The 8284-nt window shown below is 45.1% G+C and overlaps 1 non-coding gene across 1 annotated transcript; it reads left to right on the top strand.

The window, feature by feature from the left end:
* The first annotated feature begins 1105 nt into the window (after positions 1–1105).
* TRNAW-CCA (transfer RNA tryptophan (anticodon CCA)) lies at positions 1106–1178 on the top strand. The gene has a single exon. It is a non-coding gene; the product is annotated as a tRNA-Trp (tRNA).
* The last annotated feature ends 7106 nt before the right edge of the window (positions 1179–8284 follow it).

Raw genomic sequence — 8284 nt, 5'->3', positions numbered from 1 at the left:
TGCTGTTCCGAGTCTTGTTCATCCTATGGAAGGGAGATTGACCAGCGTGAGATTCTGTGTTGCTTGGACCCCGGGGGACTCCTGGGAGCCCCCCACGCCGATTTTCCTCTTTCAGGGCTCTCATGCTGGGTTCTTTTTGCAACAGACCATGACCCGTTCCCCATGGCTCCCACCCTGGCCTGGATCTGCCAGCAGGTCCACCACTGCAGATGCAAAGTTGTTACAGATGCCCTTTGTCAAGCTAAGAGGTTCTCTTCTATTTTGAGTTTAATTATTGTTTTCATTATGAAGACATACTACTGACTTTTATCAAAGGCTTTTCTACATCTAATGATAGTATCATCTTTTTCTCCCCAAATCTTCAAATTCTGTGAATTAATTTTTTTAAACTGGACCTCAGGTGCAAAGAACAGTTTAGTTATACCCTGACTTTATGGCACACCAGGATCCTCAGGCCATTGAAGATCAAATAAAATCATTTATTGATTTCAGTTTCCCTCTTCATTCCATCCTCTTTCTCTCCTCCCTCCCCACATCTGTTCTAACCTGTTTAACATACGTCCTTAGACATCTAATTATCTTTCAAAACAGGTGGTTGCCCATAAACTATTTTTAATTTACATAAATGTTGTGATTTAGAATTTGTGCTATTTTTTAAAAAATTAATTAATTTATGGCTGTGTCTGGTCTTCGTTTCTGTGAGAGGGCTTTGTCTAGTTGCAGCGAGCGGGGGCCACTCTTCATCGCGGTGCGCGGGCCTCTCACTATCGCGGCCTCTCTTGTTGCGGAGCACAGGCTCCAGACGCGCAGGCTCAGTAGCTGTGGCGCACGGGCTTAGTTCCTCCGCGGCATGTGGGATCTTCCCAGACCAGGGCTCGAACCCGTGTCCCCTGCATTGGCAGGCAGATTCTCAACCACTGTGCCACCAGGGAAGCCCTGTGCTATTTTTTTTGTTTTTGTTTTTTTTACTCAACGGTATGTTTTTAGGATAGTCTCATTTATACATGGGACTGTTTTTGAAGTCTCCTTTCTGTGTCATTGGTTTGTCTGTCCCTATAACATTAACACACTGTTGTTGTTTTTAAAGTATATGTGGCAGGGCACTTCCCTGGTGGTCCAGTGGCTAAGACTCTGTGCTCCAAATGCAGGGGACCTGGGTTCAATCCCTGGTCAGGGAATTAGATACCGCATGCCGCTACTAAGAGTTTGCATGCCGCAACTAAAAAAACAGATCCCTCATGCTGCAACAAAGATCCGGTGTGCCACAACTAAGACTACTACGTGCAGCCAAATAAATAAATATTCAAGAAAAAATAAAGTATATGTGGCTTTGTGTGAGCCCCGCAGGAGTTTTTAGCTGACAGCTACTGGGTAGTTTTTCTTTGCCAGTTTCATGGAGTTTCATCCTTCTATGCCCAGCCTACTTTTCCACCAAAGACTCAAGGGGACCCTCTGCAGATTTCTTTCTCTGAGTAGCTGGCTCCCTTCTCTCTGGTACTCCATCTCACAAATTCCAGCCACTTCAATCTCCCCAAAGTCTGACTTCTCTATCTTTAACTCAGGGAGACCACCATGCTCTGCCTGGCTTTCCCCACTTCCTGTATCACTGTCCAGAGAGTAGCTCCAGGCAGAAAGCTGGGGTGATACTAGAGCTCACCTCATATTTCTCTTGTCTTAGAGATTGTAGTCCTGGGATGCCTCTTGTCCAATATCAGAAAACAGTTGTTTCTTATGTTTTCTTTAGTTTTCTAGTTGTTCACAGTGGGAGGGCTAGTCTAGTACCAGTTACTCCATCATGGCTACAGGATATCTTCCTGTTGATTATTGATGGTGTAGAGACACACTGATGATTTTTGTAGTTTTTATTAATGAGGCAAATGACCTCATTTAATTTATCATTTCTATCATTTTATATGTTGAGTATTTTGATTTTCGATGTAACTGTCCTCATACCTCTAATTTCTTTTTCATGTCTTACAGCATAGCCCAGAACACCTAGCATTATGCTGAACAATGACTGGAATCAGGCACATTTATCTCCCTGCTAATCTTAAAAAAAAATGCGTCTAATGTTTCTCCATTAGATATGGTATTTGCTCTAAGTTTTTGGTAGTATCTTTTATCAAGGTGAGAAAGTTCCCCTCTTAGTTTTTTAAGAGTTTTTTGTTATAAATGAATGATGAAATTTATCATGATTTTTTTCCCGTGGTGTCTACTTAATAATTTTCTCTTTTTTCTGCCTTAGTCTATTTATGTGGTGAATATATATTGATACATTTTCTGGTGTTCATTCATACTTATATTTCTAAGATAAACCATTTCTACTTTGCTCTTTTTTTTTTACCTCCTGTTGTTCTGATTTTATTTAGAAAATTTTCATCTGTGTTCATAAGTGAAATTGGCCCATAATTTTCCCTTCCGGTGCTATCCTTGTCTTTTTTTTATTTCAAAGCTGTAAGGTTATACTGCTTCATAAAATGACTTGGAGAGGAGTCTTTTTTCTCTAGAACAATTTGTATCATGTAAGGATTATCTTTCTTTGAACATTTGGCAGAAGGGAAAACCATCTGGTCTGGTAGTTTTTTTGTGTGTGTGGTATGCGGGCCTCTCACTGTTGTGGCCTCTCCTGTTGTGGAGCACAGGCTCCGGACATGCAAGCTCAGTGGCCATGGCTCACGGGCCCAGCCGCTCCGCGGCATGTGGGATCTTCCCGGACCGGGGCACGAACCGGCGTCCCCTGCATCGGCAGGCGGACTCTCAACCACTGCGCCACCAGGGAAGCCCTGGTCTGGTAGTTTTTATGTGAGTGTTAGTGGATACGCATGGCTTTGGAAAAAAAAAACCCCAAAACTCCAATTTATTTAATATTTTAGGTTTATTTAGATTTTCATTCTCTTCTTGAGTTAAAGTAAGTAAAGTTATTTTTCTAGAAAATTGCTCATGCTTTCTGGTTCCACATTTATTGGTATAATACTTTACATGATATTCTTTTACAATTCTTAAAACCTCAATTCTATTTGCCATTTTTAATTTGTGCCTTTGCTCTTTGTTTTTTCTTTATCAGTTTGCCAGAGGTTTGTTTTCAAGAACTATTATTTTAAAAAATCAACTCTGTTGTTCCTTTGCTTCCCATTTTCTCCGTATATGCTTTTATTTCTTCTGCTTTCTTTGGATTTACCTTGTGATTCTTTTTGCAGCTTCTTGTGTTGAATTCTTTGGTAATTAATTTTCAAATGTTCTTTTTCTAATAGGTATTTAGGGCTATCAATATGCTACTAAGTATTTCCTTTGATGTTTCATGAGTTTTGATATGTAGTGTCTTCATTGTTGTTGATATCTAAATATTTTACAATTTAAAACCATTTAAAACATTTTAAATTTAAATTTTAAATTTCCATAAATTATTTAGAAATACATTTTACAATACATGCTTTGGCTGTCTTCTCATTATTGGTTTCTAATATTGTGTTGTGGACAGATAATGTGGTCAATATTTTGGTATTTGTGAGGCTCACTTGGTAGCATAGGAGATGGCCAATTTCTGTATATTTATTTATTTATTTTTTTAAAGTCCTTATTGAATTTGTTTTTTCGGCCACGAGGCATGTGGGATCTTAGCTCCCTGACCGGGGATCGAACCCACATCCCCTTCATTGGAAGGCCAAGTCCCAACCACTGGACTGCCAGGGAAGTCCCTCTGTTTACTTTATTAACTTATTCGATTAAGCTTTTAAAATTGCATTGTTTAAATGATCTGTATCCTGATTAATTTTTTGTCTTCTACAAATATTAACGCATTATGATTGTAGTTTTGTCATTTTTCTCTTTCCTTCACCTATTTTGAAACTTTGTTAAGTGTATACAAACCCAAGAATATTATATGATCCTGGTGAATTATACCTTTTATGTAGTGACCTTCCTCATCTTTAATACTTTTTTAGCCTTAAAGTTTATTTGATCTGATATCAATTTTTAATTGTTTCCTAATCTCCCCATTCATTCCCCACGTGCTTTGCAAATACAGAGACTGTCTTCTACAGGAATAACATTACTTCTTCTTATGCGAGACCCACTCGGTTGCCAAAGTTTTGCTACTCATACATTTGGCATTGACTTCTTTTGGGATTTCAGAGGATTTCACTGGTCCAAGACTTGGATTTTGTTGAATTTCTTTTTTTTTTAATTTTTAATTTTTAAAATTTTTGGCTGCATTGGGTCTTCGTTGCTGCATGCGGGCTTTCTCTAGTTGTGGCGAGCGGGGGCTACTCTTGGTTGCGGCGCGTGGGCTTCTCATTGCGGTGGCTTCTCTTGTTGCGGAGCACAGGCTCTAGGCGTGTGGGCTCAGTAGTTGTGGCTCATGGGCTCTAGAGCGCAGGGCTTCAGTAGTTGTGGCGCACGGGCTTAGTTGCTCTGCGGCATGTGGGATCTTCCTGGACCAGGACTAGAACCCGTGTCCCCTGCATTGGCAGGCAGGTTCTCAACCACTGCGCCACCTGGGAAGCCCCTGAATTCCTTGGCTTGGAGATTTGGTGTAAATTCAGATTCTGCACCTGTGAATGGTACAGATTTGGGGTTTTGGTTACTCGAATTGGTGTCCAACTCCACTCACCCTCCCCCCAGCCCCCTTCCCTTCCCCTTCTCCCTAAGACAGGGAGAAGGTCCTAAAGACATTGGGATGAACATTGCTTTCTTTAAGCAGCGGGGTCCTCCCAGGTTCTGGCCTCATGGAGTTCCCCCTGATCAAGCTCTCTCCTCCATATTTTGCCCCAAGGCTACCTCTCAGCCCCTCTCCCCTTCCTCGCCCCAGCCCCACCTAGCCCCTGCCCCCTGGAGCCTCTACCTGTCTGATGTACCTTGGGCCATTGGCACCAGCTCTAGTTGCAAGTTTCCTGGGGCACCTGGAGATTTCCCTTCCCGTCTTTCATCTTTCAGCTCTGTATTCTATTTGGGTGGGTGGGAGGAGATTGTTTTCTCCCACGTTTCTTTGTAGCCACGGTGGGAGCGCGGTACCACGTCACACAGATACCAACCTCCAAAGGTGCCTTGTGGCTACAGTCAGAAGTCTTTCCTTTAGGTTCAACACAAGTTTAAATAATATTTAACAAATTTATACTATGTGCCAGTTACATAGTGCTATAGAGAGAGAGCACATATACATACATAATAGCATGTATACATATACGTGCACACACAACATATACCTACATATAGCACACACAGCGCACGTCATATATATATATATCAATATAAACATACTACATATACAATAGCACATCTATTTAGGCACATATACATATATACATACGCATAGCAAACACATATAATAGCATATATACATACAGACACCATACAAATACATATATAAACACAGCACATATACACATACAGTACATGTGCATACACACACAACATGCCCATACATGCATATACGTGTACACGCGCACACACAGAATACATGTACAACAATGACTCTGATGGACAGAGCCCATCCTCACAGAACTCACAGTTGGCGGGGTGGGGTGGAGAATACACAGTTAGACGGTTACACCGACCCCGGGTGCGGAGACGGACCGGGGACGGGGTGGTAGCTGACGAGGTGGGGTTTCGGAGGCTGGGTGGGGCTGGGAGTTACTGAGGTCTGAGGGCAGCTGGGAGAGGCCAGGGGAAGGGGGCGCCCCGAAGGTTCAAATGAGGCCCTCCCGGGGCTCAGACGGGCACTCCCCCGGCCCCTCTCCAGCCAGCGGGACCCCTCCTCCACCGTCCTAGGCCACTGCTGCTGGGTTGCCGTCCGCAGGGCTCCGTGAACACACATCCGCTCAGGCCGCCCAAAGTGAGCTGGGTTGGGCCGCTCTCCCGGGAGGGGAGGACAGGGTCCTGCCCCTGTTGAGTGGGGAGCGGGGAGAGGCCCACGGGCCGACACCTCCCACCCCACCTGCCCCTGCCTGCTTCTTCCTAGCGTTCGTTAGGTATCCACCCTGCAAACGCTGACTGAGGGCAGACGGGGCCAAAGCTACTCCAGGTCCTGGGGGTGCTAGTGACATGAAGACGGACGCTTGCTTCTCTCCTGGGGTTGAGGTTCTGAGGGGAAGCGGTCGGTCAGCAAGAAGAACGCAGCTTCCCACGCGGTGACTGTCGCGGAGACCGTGACAGCAGTTATGCAGGAGCGTTCATAGGACTCCCACAGATAACAGAGCAGGAGGAAGGGGTAGAGTGGGCAGGGGGAGGGGCTGGTGGCTCCAGAAGCCCCCTCCAAGGGGGCGGCAATCAGCAGCAGAGACCCCCCCCCCCGATGCACTGAGGGGCCAGCTGCGGAGTCAGGGAGTGCGGGTGGCTTTTTGAAGGGATTTGTCGTAATGGGTAGGTGGGTGGGGGAGGGCAGAGAAATGAGATTTGGAGGCAGAGGTTTTATTCACTTTATTTTATTATATTATTTCGGCTGCGCCGCATGGCATGCGGGATCTTAGTTCCCCGACCAGGGATCGAACCCGTGTCCCTGCAGTGGAAGCGCAGAGTCTTAACCACTGGACCGCCAGGCAAGTCCCTGGTTTTACTTATTTTAAAAGAAGGCTATTATTGCCTGTTTGTATGCAGATGGGGGTGATTCAGCAGAGGTGGGGAAGCTGCTGGTCAGGAAAGCTGCAGGAAGGGGTCCTGGGGGAGGTGAGAGCCCATAGGACCGGGTACGGCCCAGGGATCGGCCCGGCTAGGAGCTGGGGTGTCAGCCCAGAGGGAAGCGGAGGGTCCAGCCATGGGTGCAGGACACGAGGTGGGAAGACGCGGCTGCTCTTCTTTAGGCCTCTCCTCTTGCAGCGAAAATAGAAGGGAGATCCAATATTAGGACTGAGGGAAAAAAAGAGAGCTGCATGGTGTCGCCCCCCAAATTCATCGGTTGAAACCCTAATCCCGAATGTGACTGTATTTGGGGCTGGGCCTTTAGGGAGATAATTAAGATTAAATGAGGTCATAAGGGTGGGACCCTAATCTAGTAAGAGTGGTGTCCATTTAAGAAGAGATGCTGTATATGTCCCTGCCACTCTCTCACTTCGTCACAGCTTACCCTTCCCCCTCCCCATGTCCTCAAGTCCATGCTCTAGTAGGTCTGTGTTTTATTCCCGTCCTACCACTAATCTCTTCATGACATTTTTTTTTCTTAGATTCTATTTATATGTGTTAGCGCTTTCTTTCAAATGATTACCTTAAGTGCGTATTGCACCCTTTGTTAAATTTTCAGATATTTAGATCTCCTTTTTCTCTGTTGTTAAAATTTCTCTGTTTTTAATATTATTATAAAAAAAAAAACGGAAAAAAAAAAAAAGAAGAGATGCTAGAGCACTCTCTCTCTCTCTCTCTCTCTCTCTCTCTCTGCCCATCTCCCTGTCCCCCACCCCTCTGCCATGTGAAGACAGTGAGAAGGCGGTGGTCTGCAAGCCAAGGAGAGAGCCATCACTTGGCACGGAATTGTCTGGCATCTTGATCTCAGGCTTCCAGCCTCCAGAACTGTTAGAAAATAAATGTCTGGTTTTTTTACGCCCTCTGTTTGAGGCATTTTGTTATGGCAGCCGAGCAGACTAACGCACCAGTGAAAGGAAATAATGAAAGGTGAATACTTCCAAATAAAAGTAAACACCACGTACACGGCATGAAAATGGACCAGGTGGTTGTTAACGCCTGGCTTCGCCGCAGCGAGGTCCCCTGTACAGCGGGGGGAGTTTGTGTCCTGATTACCCGAGTCGGGTCCCGGCACACAGTGGGCACACGGTAAATGTGGAGTGGCCCCGAGACTCAGCGCTAGGCTGTGTGCTCCCCAGACAGCCTCGCCCTCCTTCCCTTACACACTAGTTCAGCTGGCGTGTCTGCCCCCCAGGCCGGCCGGAGTCTGACCCGATCCCTCTCCACGGCCTCCTGGTCGCCAGCACGATCCCTGCAGGAGTACATGTTCACTCACACGACTTGTTGATGGCTGATGGTTTAAAATATAGAATCTGCGAGTTAGCTTTAATCTTCCTGTCCTCGAAAGCCTTGTGTGAATTTTTATCTATTCCACGAAAGACTTATGGAAATGTGTTATTTCCCACTACCATTATGCTGTTGTCCATTTCTTCTGGTACTTTAAGCCTATAAAAAAATTTACATAGATTAGATACCCAAACGGTCTTATTTTTAAAGATTCAAATGGTAAAGAAGAAAGAAGCTTTTGCCCTGCCTTCGCCCTGGGTATCACCATTTACTGTGTGATTATATCCTTGAAGGTTTTTTTCTGTGCATTTCCATATACATTTTTTTA

Source organism: Physeter macrocephalus, chromosome 18 (assembly GCF_002837175.3).
Source record: "Physeter macrocephalus isolate SW-GA chromosome 18, ASM283717v5, whole genome shotgun sequence".
Lineage (NCBI taxonomy): Eukaryota > Metazoa > Chordata > Mammalia > Artiodactyla > Physeteridae > Physeter > Physeter macrocephalus.
This window is presented reverse-complemented; position numbering and strand designations above follow the sequence as displayed.